Genomic DNA, 10,163 nt, shown 5'->3' with positions numbered 1-10,163 from the left:
GAAAAAGTAGTCTGGATCAACTTTTTAGGTGTGTTTTCTCTAGCTCTACTGTGATACTATGAGCTAAATTCAGGAAGGGCATCTATTCCAGTATGTCAATTTAGATGAGTTCGGATGAGGTTTAGCAATTCCATGTTTTGTGCCTTGTCTTTTCATTTAATCTACTTTATTCTTGCTATTTTAAATGGGTGCTTTGTTATTACAATACTTGTGGCTTTACTTTTACATCTGGGAATTTTCACAGAAAGCCTCCAAGGTAGTGAAGAAGGTATACCTAGAACTGAATCCTTTTCAAGATGTAACGTCAAAAAGTCATTTTAATAGTCTTTTTCTATAGAAAAAAGTTGCATCAAAGGTTAATGGTGTATAGAACATAGCAGTAGCCAGCTAGTTAGTAGCAACAGGCACTGGCCTTGACATAATATTGAGTGAGAACAGTTCTAACATCCTAACAAACTTAGAGTGTTTCCTGATCAAAAATACTCTTTCAGACAAAGATGAGTACATGCCTTCTGATCAATTTTTGTTTGAGAACAGGGAACAAAATGACAGTTTCTACAAAATTTTGTTTGAAAACAATTTGCTATACTAAAAGCACAAGACTCAGAAGTACGTAAGTCCCTCCAAAAGTAGTGCCACATATTTATTGCCATGGAAACTACAACAGATACAAAGAGTGAAACACTATTTGATAGAGCATATCCTCAACTATAAAACACTCTTTTTCAACATAATCACCACCACTGGCTATGCATTTTTGACAGTGAAGAACGAGAGCCTGCATGACAAGCTTGTAAAAATCTGCACCAGTAGAGGTGACCCACTCGCTATCACCACTCTGCTGAAATGCACTACCCACTGCCTCACTCTGCTCACACCCACTGTTTGGTCTCCATCAATGTTCAGCAAGTGTTGATGAATGTCAGTGAGTGCTATTTTTTCTAAATGGAGGAATTCAGTGACACACCTTTGTTTCACATGCACTCCCATGTCAGACGCAATTCTGTCAGACTGGCCCTCTGCTGCCATCTGCCACATGGCATTAGCATGTAACAGGATATTGGTGGGAAGGTTCAACCTCTAGTGCCATACCACCAACGTCTACCTCCGACATCATGGGCCAACATAATAAAATAGGGAGCATTACTTTCGGAGCAGCAACATCACACAAACATATGTAGAAAAATAAGTGAGTTGTTTCTGAGCTCCAAAATTCAGACCCAACTCCAAATTTACACTGAGAACTTTCAAGTTTGTCTCAGGCTTTGCTTTGTTCAGTGTGCAAGTTAGGAGGAGCAATCTACCTTGCACCCAGCGTATGTGCGCAGCGCTGAATAAACATACCTGCTTTGTAACCTTACATGGGTTATAGAGTCTCATTCCACATGTCACTCAGACTTTACTCTTAAAAAAACATCTACTGCAACCAGCATTAAAATATATATATATATTTCCAGATACGCTCATATTTGAGCATACTGACAAAAACAGCCTAAAAAGACAAAGACAAATACATTCTGTTGCTGTGCCAAGTACCTTGGTAAAAATATGGGGTAAAATTAGCACTCTACGTATCTTCACTAGTGTACCTACCGTGGTTGCTCAAGACTGCCTCCTCAGTCTGACCTTAACAAACAAGGGGAAACCTCACCTTATTTTCATTTAGTTACTTATCTTCTGCTTGTGGTACATTGTTATGTTATTTTACATTATGTTCCATTAAGTTATATTATGTTATGTTATATTATGTTAAAGATTATTTGTTCTTAGACCCATGGGCTTTGACTTGTCCCCGCCAGTCATACTAGCAATGGATATCCCTCATAAAATTTTCCAGCCAAGGCCTCAGGAGTACCAGATTTTAATTCTTCCCTAGCTCTTCTGAGAAGAAAGAATAAGGATTTGGGTTCCATGAATAAAAAGATATTTCCAGGCTAAACAAACAGCAGTATGGAAATAGGCTTAAATAATAGAAATTTGTATGTTCTAATCGTTTCCTGCAAATCTGTAGAACTTCTCCAGGATGTGGTGTGGTGTGTGATAGAAGTTGCATCTCTAAGTGGTCATGAAGACACTTTGTGTCTCCTGTGCTTTTATTTACAGAAGATTTTTCTGCAATTTCAAAGTCCATGTTTTCCCTGGAATATCAGAACTTGGTACCATTGTCCATTTCCACAGCTGGGATAGATACCAGCTCCTGGAAGTGAACTGGCAGCTATGTCCAATTGAAAATAATTCTTTGACTCATGTAATACAAAAGGCTGCAGCTGTGATTAACCTTTTCTGTGCCACAAAGCCAACCTTCCACTCAACAGCATACAAATCTGTGCCAGAAAATTCTCAAGAACACTGGCATCTGTTATTTGTCACAAGTATGCAGAGAGAGATGGATACAGAAGAAAGGAGAAAAAGGTCTAAAGAAGACAATTTTTTTGGCAATTATCAGCCATAGGAAATAAATTGCATGGCATGACCCAAATTTATGAAAATATAAAATATTAAAGGAAAAATATGTTTGTGTCAGCAATAGCTATATTTTTTCTTTGTGTTTCCTCTTTTTTTCCCCCTTATTCAAGCTATGGTTTGGGGCAGATCAAAGCCAGAATTGCAGATGATGGACCTGCTTTGTTACAATCACTGTTATCACTACTTAAAAAGAAAACTGAAACAGATTTTTCATTAGGCAATTTAGACTTTTTATAGAGCATGAGTAGAAGATATGAATTAGTTAATTCAACCCTATCAGTGCTGACAGCTGCAACTGGACTGAAAAAAAGTATTTCTTAAAAATGAAGGATCTTTTAAAAGAAGAAATAAGCTTGAACATTAATACCTTTACCATTCATCATAGAAGATATATACTAATTTTCCTTAAACAGTACATCACCATTTGTCACTGTCAATCACATCAGATTCCTGCTCAAGCTCCAACACACACCCAAGTCAATTTTCTAATACAAACCATAAAGAATACTTGCTTGTAAAGCAGACACCGCAAAGACTTACTCTGTCCTTCTTACTCCTCCGCCTCCCTGAAATAGCAGAAAACAGACAGATTGAACTTAGAGGAATGCAATGATACTAAAGAGACAGCCAAACCATTTCTCTTTCCAAATTCACAGTTTAAATGAAAATAAAGGAATTACCCAGAGACACAAAGCAGAATGTCCTCAGCTGCGTCTCCAGGGCTTGGACGGCAAGGCAAGGACATTGGGGACTTTTGGAAGCTCCTGATCGCATTCCCAGGGCCTGAGGAAATTGTGGGCAGCCCTGGTACAGCTGGCACAGGCTGCAGCTGCCAAGGAACTGCTGGCAGCTGGTGCCTGCAGGGTGAAGTGCTACCCTAAAGCAACCCAGATAGAGACATGGGTAGTTTCTCCATAGAGGGGGGTTGACCTCCCATATAAAGGTTTGTGCTTATGATCGTTCCATGGGTGTTGGAAATAATTATGTCTTTGCTTTGTATTTTTAATTTGTAGACATTTTTTGAAGTAAGTATTTGACCATAAAATCCCATTTTGCATCCATCATGACTGTAAGATTTTACTCTGTGATCACTTGCTGTTCTCCTTTTTTGAGCCACTGAGATAGTTCAAACAAGCTCTTATTCATGCTTGGTGAGAGGATCTGTGAAACAACCATAGCCTGATGTTTGGATTTCACTCCATCTCACAGTGCTTCCTGAAGATGAACAAGGAGAAGCTGTGTTTCTTGTTACTTATGTAACAGACAATTGAGAGGGAAGGTGTTTTTTTGTTTCAGAGAGGGAAGGTAACTAGGGTTTTACTTAATTTCTGCAGAAGGCAGATATAGCAGTACTCCTCCACACTGCAGAGTAAAAACAAAAACAAAAAATATTCTCTCTTCTACATCTAGGAAACGGAGCTTGACAGATGAGGAACACAACACTGGGTAGGCTGCAGTAGCGATGAAAGCAACACAGCATCAAAACTACAAAAATGCAGGAAGAGAACAACCAACCAGCACAGGCACCTTCCACATATCACCAACATCGCTAATATACATGATCCCATTTATATCTCCTATTCTGCAAAGAGCTGCCTGATGGAAGTCTGGGTGCTGTGCAGCCCTGGGGGAGGTAAGGCAGAGAGGCAGTGCAAAGTGCATGCCACAAGCAGGAGCACAATCCCATTCCTCCTCCTTGTCAGCCTAACATGCAGTCTTTCTCTGAAAAAGGCATGCCTCCGGCTCCTTTAACAGCATTTGTCAAACGAGTCCTCCTGACACCACTCTGCCCGCCAGCACATTTGTTTTATTAGCTCTTTTTAACTCTCATTTGTTACAGCAGTTCCCTGACTGCAACCAGGAAAGGCCACTGGCAGACTGAATCCTCACAGTCTTTTTGAATCACTCAGAGGACCCTTTCCACTTTCCAATACAAGTTTTCCCTCCTAAGAGACTTCTGTCAGCACGTATGAGGGAGGGACCAAAGTCTCTTTTGACTTGTCTGCCCATGTAAGGTGTATTAAACTTTTCATTTGGATCAAAAGTTGTGGAGGATCAAACACTTAAATCTGGTGGTCCTGAAGTAAATTTGTGTCTTGAATAGTCTGGTTGGTTTTTTTTTCAGTCTTGGTTGTTTTTTCTTTTTTCCAGTAGGTAATTTAAACACACCTGTCACTCTTAAGTCCAAGGCGGTTGGATGATATTAATATTCTCTTGAATTATTTAAAAGATATGACTAATGCTTCACGTACTGTTATCTGCAAAAATAACGTCTGTGTCAGTCATTGCTGGGCAGTTAGGGTTTCATCACTAGCATTTATTGAAATTTCTGAGTCCCGCCTGAGCGCAAAAGGATTCCTCCATGTTGTCAGCTCTACTTCTCCTTCAGGTCTAATGACCAACTTACAGACTCTTTCACATTGTTCCTTTTGATCAGGGTGAATCAGACAAATGTGTGTGGGCTTCTTCCTGAATAAAATCCCATATAAAAAGATCAAAAGTATTTCAGAAAGATTTCTCATAAACTATTTTAACAGCCAAAGAGTGCAGTGTGGATAAGTTAGACATTCTGGCATGATATAGGTCCTACCTCAAGAAGGCAGAAAAAGATCCTACAAAATTTTTGCTGGAGTTCATAAGAAGAGCAATAATATCTAATGCTCAGGAACTGAACTGAATACAATCTGCCACACAGAAAAAAATCCCCATAGTTTATGCTGTACCGCTTCAGTGGCATGGCAGTGGTAGTGTGGCCAGGTAAATCTAAAATGCAGTCTTCACTTGTACACTAGCAGTAAAACATCACTGGGAGGAAATATAAAGTACTTTATAAAGAATGAAAATAGAAATTTTAGTTCATTTATGGCACAGCATACCCATCCCCTATGATATCACATGAAGAATACTTAGCAATGGATATTATTTCTAGTAATTATCCGGTGCTGTTTCAAGAAGAATTCCATGAAGGAGTTCATTTTCCATTCTGCTACTTCCAAGTGGAATGGCATTGACGCAGCAAACCATGTCTTCCTTTAAAAATTTATCTTCCTTGGTGCTTAATGAAACAGATGTCATGCACGATGAACAAGAACATTTTGAAGAAAGCAGTTCCTCTCCCACTGCAGCAAGGATTGAGGAAGATTTCTATCAACTGTTGCTAATGAATTGCTAGAGAGGCCCTGGCACTGAGAAACCTCTTATTCACTCAACCTAATCAGAGTCTAATTTTTAGATCATCACTCCTCTCAGTTAAAACAAGTAAGAACTGCTAGAAATTTAGAAAAAATTTAGAAAACTGAATGCAGATTATATGCTTCCATTGCAAGTATATTTACACTGAATATGTAATCAATAATTGTAAGCATAAGCATTTAAATAAAAACATAAATATGATGTGGTAACTCCAAAAAATTCATTTTATTTACTCAATTTTTGTCAGTCCTTGCACCAAATGTCTTTCAGTAAATGCAATACCAAAAAAACCCCAGTCAGTCAGGGTTTGGAAGGAATGTGTTAACACATGCCATGCATTTTAAAGATCTAGTCCTTTTTTATTTGTTAATCTCAATGTAAAAGCACATGCAATGTTTCTGTAACATTTATTTGTAAATCTTGCTCTCATCTTTTGTTTACTGCTATAATTTTTTGTAGTACATGACACAAAATTGAATTTTATTTCTGTAGTTTTGTGTATCAAGGCAATGGCTTTCAGATTTCAGTTTAATTTCAAAAATAGTTCGTTTTACCCTTCCTCAGACCACTACAAACATACTGCAAAACAGTCCTGTGGTTAGTTCATCAGTAAGCTTAGTTAGAGTACAGTTACAGTTAGCTTGTAGCTTCACAGAGAAGCAGCAATGCACCTAATCATTGCTACTGATAGAAAGAAAATGAACACTTCTGTGCAAAATACATTTGCCCCCTACCCCATACCAATTATAATTCTATAGATTTTCTAAAAATTCAGTTTTTGCAATAGTACTACACTAAATATTTTCATTTATGTCTTGGCTAGATCCTGATGTGTTTCAGGTAGACTGCATAAGCACTGGAATACTGTAGAGATGGGAATTGTCACATTGCTTCAGTTCTGTCTAAATATCTAGTTGGAGCTTTTTATCATGCATGCTGGTAAAATCTGGGCTGAGAAGATTCATAAAAATTTCTACTGACACTTTCTAAATACATTCTGAGAGACACAGCCTTGTGATGACTGGCTAGCTTTGTGGGATTCTGGCAATGTCAATCATAAAACTAAAAATATTCGGACATATTTTGAGAGTCAAGAGTTCAGTAAGGAGCCCAAATATATAAATACGTCTTGAACAGTAGCAGTGTGTGGTTCTTAGGTCTGTGGCTAGATGTACTTGATAGAGCAGATCTATTGCTACAGCTGAGCTGGGGGCAGGCCCAGTGAGGACTGAAAGCTGGTCATCTCAATACCTAGAATTGTGCTACTATTCATCAGAGAATTTTAACATATACACATCTGTAGTAAACAGATCTGGATATATCAAACAATTTGCACATGATAAGTTCTGATCCAGGTGCATTCCCCTGTCCTCATCGTGAGATTTGTTTTCTGCCATCCTTTCAGATAAGAGAGCAACTTACATCCACAGCTCTAAAGAAGAGGCTTCAGTGCACCTTTTTGGTTAGGCTCTTGTGGCAAAGGCATCTAAAATCAAACATGAAAATGTGAAATATAAACTATTACTTTATCAATCTTTACAAGAATCTGGAACCCAGTGTAAGAAGTTTACAGCTACAATCACCTACTGTGTCTGTTGCTCAACACCAAAATAATATACGGAGTTCTCATCTATCACTATTAAAAGGAAATAAAACAGCACTATTAAATATAAGCTCACTATGAGAATTTTAAACAGTTTGACACATTTTTATATTAAAAAAACACAAGCTATTTTTCAAGTGATTAAAATTGATTAATTCACCACTAAAAAGGCTATTTGCATAATTTTGGGGATATGTAATTAACACAGTGATTTGTATGAACACTTTAGAATTGAAAGACCTTCTAAAGTTTCTCCTTTCAGATCAAGCTATTTTTGCATTCATAACCAGTAGGGCAAAATTAAATACATGGCTTGTTCCTTGTACTGTCCATAGCCATATTATAGAGAATAAGAGCACATTTTGAGGCTGTTTAAATGAGCCACTGGTGATGGAAACACTGTGTCTGAGCATTCTGACAGGTACATAATATGGTATATTGTTCTCCACCTTAATTACACATTATTAAGGTGGAAGAATTCCAGTGGCAATTAGAGCTTTACTAGGTTTTACAACAGATGACTGCAGCTCAAACATGATTACTACTGACTGAAAGTCTAGTATTTTGTAGCTACTGAGATCAGAATTGAAGAATCAGTCTTACTTGTATGGGAATGCTTATGTTTAGAAAGCATGAATGTCAAAATGCAAAAAGGACAATGAATACTAGCGTATGCAAGATGAGAGCAGCACACATTTTTCTCCTATTATTTCTGACCTGGAAAAAGACAAAGGAAATGCGGAATTTTTAACTTTCTGCTACTTACCTAGTCCTTTTAAGATAATCTGGTCTGAGAAACACTGGGGGAACATGTTCCTTCAGTCAACTTTTGTGTCAAATGGAGCAAAATTAAAAAAAAAAGATAAATGCAAAGGATTTTTAATAAAGACTTTGAGACAGAATAGTGGAATAACAATGTCAAGAGCAGTCTAGATTCAAGCTCACTGGCACAATCAATTGCATATTGTACAGATTTGGGAGAAGTCTGAAAATCTGCAAGACCATAGAGTTTCTCATGCAACTACACCATCCTGCTGTAGCAGTTTGAATAGTTTGCAGTGAGCACAATGACTAGAAAACGCTGGCAAATAATTCTGCCTGACTCTATGGACTTACTTCATCTGGCTCTAAGACGTTTTAATCTTATTTGTTTGGGAGAACTCTTATTAGTGGCAGTTGATATTTGTAAAGAACTACCAGCCTGCTACTGTGTTGATCTCTGTTAGTCCCATGAAAGCCCACTACTACCCAGAGGGATCTATTTCTTAGCTGAATGGGAAACAGGTGGATTACCTTATCCACAGGTTGATGAATAAAAACAAATTGCTTTTGTCTTGCAAGAGTCATCAGAGATAAGCAGTGCAATTTCCTTAGGCATGTTTGCTTAGGCAGAAGATGATTAGCAAAACACAAATCGTCTTTACTTATGTCAATAGATAGCCTAAGCTAGCATACTCTTGGTGGCAGAAGAGATGCCAGAATACAATTATTTCATGCAGTTTGTTCAATTTTCATGAGCAAACTCCTGCTGCAGACATTCAGCAAATACAAGCAACATCAGATGCAGGTCTTTCTCCCCTTGTGAGTCTCCAGGTACTATTTCTTACCAGATGCACCTCACCTGAGGCATAGTTTTCAGTTTCTTGGATAATATCACTGTGTCAGGGCCAAATACTAACAAACAGCTTCTCTCTGGATAAATACAACACCAGGTAAGTATTGACAGCTTTGCTGCATATATCTTTGTGGTTACAGTGTTCTCATAGAGACACTATAGTTTAGTTCCTGCAGAATCTCCAGTAACAGTGGGAGACTTGAGGGTGAATATCAGTAAGGGACAAAATCACAAGCCACAAAATATCAGTTCTTCCAATTTCCATCTTTGTCCCATTTTCCCAAAGAAAATTATGGATCCAGTAATCCCACCCATCCTTTGAAAGTTTCACCATCTTCTCATTCTTACCTGCTTCCAGCTGTTTTGATAGCTTGCCTAATTTATGAGACAGTTGCATCAGTGTTTCCACTATTTTCATTTTAGCAATTCAGCACAGTCACTTCAGCACACTTCAGTGCTCACCATCAAGTGTACTTAAGGAACAAAACTCTAAACACAAGATATGGATGCCTCTATGTTTCAAATTTGAGCTTAATTAAAAGAGAAGGACAAAAATCAAATGAAAATCTACCTAAGAATGAATGATTTAGCATTGTGAATCAAGCGCTGGAGCACTGATGGTCAGTGACGGGAAATAGTAAAAAAAAAAATGCATAGAAAAAGATTGCTATGGCACATCAAGTCAGCTGTACCAGCAATGGCCATCTTTCATCACGAAGAGTTAAATACAGTACAGCAATGAAACATAAAGCTCTGCATATCAGGACCAAAGGGATCTATGAACCTACTCCTACTTTCCCTGTAAGCAGCTGAAATGTACCATTATTAAACCATAATGTGGATGAGTAGTGCTATTACTATACCCACGTGACAATTTAGTGCCATCATACACTTGTTTGGAAAGTGGGAAAAAAAGCTTTCAAGAGAATTGTGATAAATAGAAATATTTCCTTAAAAAACCATTGTGTGGCTTTGTGCTGCATTTAAATCCTTCTCTAGGGACTGCAGATCCCTAAGAATATAAGTTACCCATGACTCAAAGCATTCTTATGACTCTGAGTGTACTGATATTGACAAGGTTTCTTTTATAAGTTTTATTAATTATTCTAGTATTCTGATGGTTGCAGAAATTGCTGAAGACATTCACTTCTTTTCACCAAGATAAAATGAGTTCATGAGTTGATTTACTGAATTTCGTCCTAAAATAAAATTTTAAAGAAAATTATGCTGTCTTTCTCTCTCTGCTTTATATATGCACAGATTGTTTGGTTGAAATGGTCTAGGGAT

General features: G+C 37.7%; 1 long non-coding RNA gene across 1 annotated transcript; it reads right to left on the bottom strand.

The window, feature by feature from the left end:
* Positions 6,479–8,456, bottom strand: LOC110395284. Its single transcript, XR_002436288.1, has 4 exons — positions 8,378–8,456; positions 8,028–8,087; positions 7,246–7,294; positions 6,479–7,144 (listed from the first exon to the last, which is right to left on the bottom strand). It is a non-coding gene; the product is annotated as an uncharacterized LOC110395284 (long non-coding RNA).

The sequence above is a fragment of the Numida meleagris genome, chromosome 3 (genome assembly GCF_002078875.1).
Source record: "Numida meleagris isolate 19003 breed g44 Domestic line chromosome 3, NumMel1.0, whole genome shotgun sequence".
Taxonomy (NCBI): Eukaryota; Metazoa; Chordata; class Aves; order Galliformes; family Numididae; genus Numida; species Numida meleagris.
The sequence above is the reverse complement of the archived record's forward strand: the minus strand, read 5'-3'. Positions and strand labels throughout refer to the sequence as shown.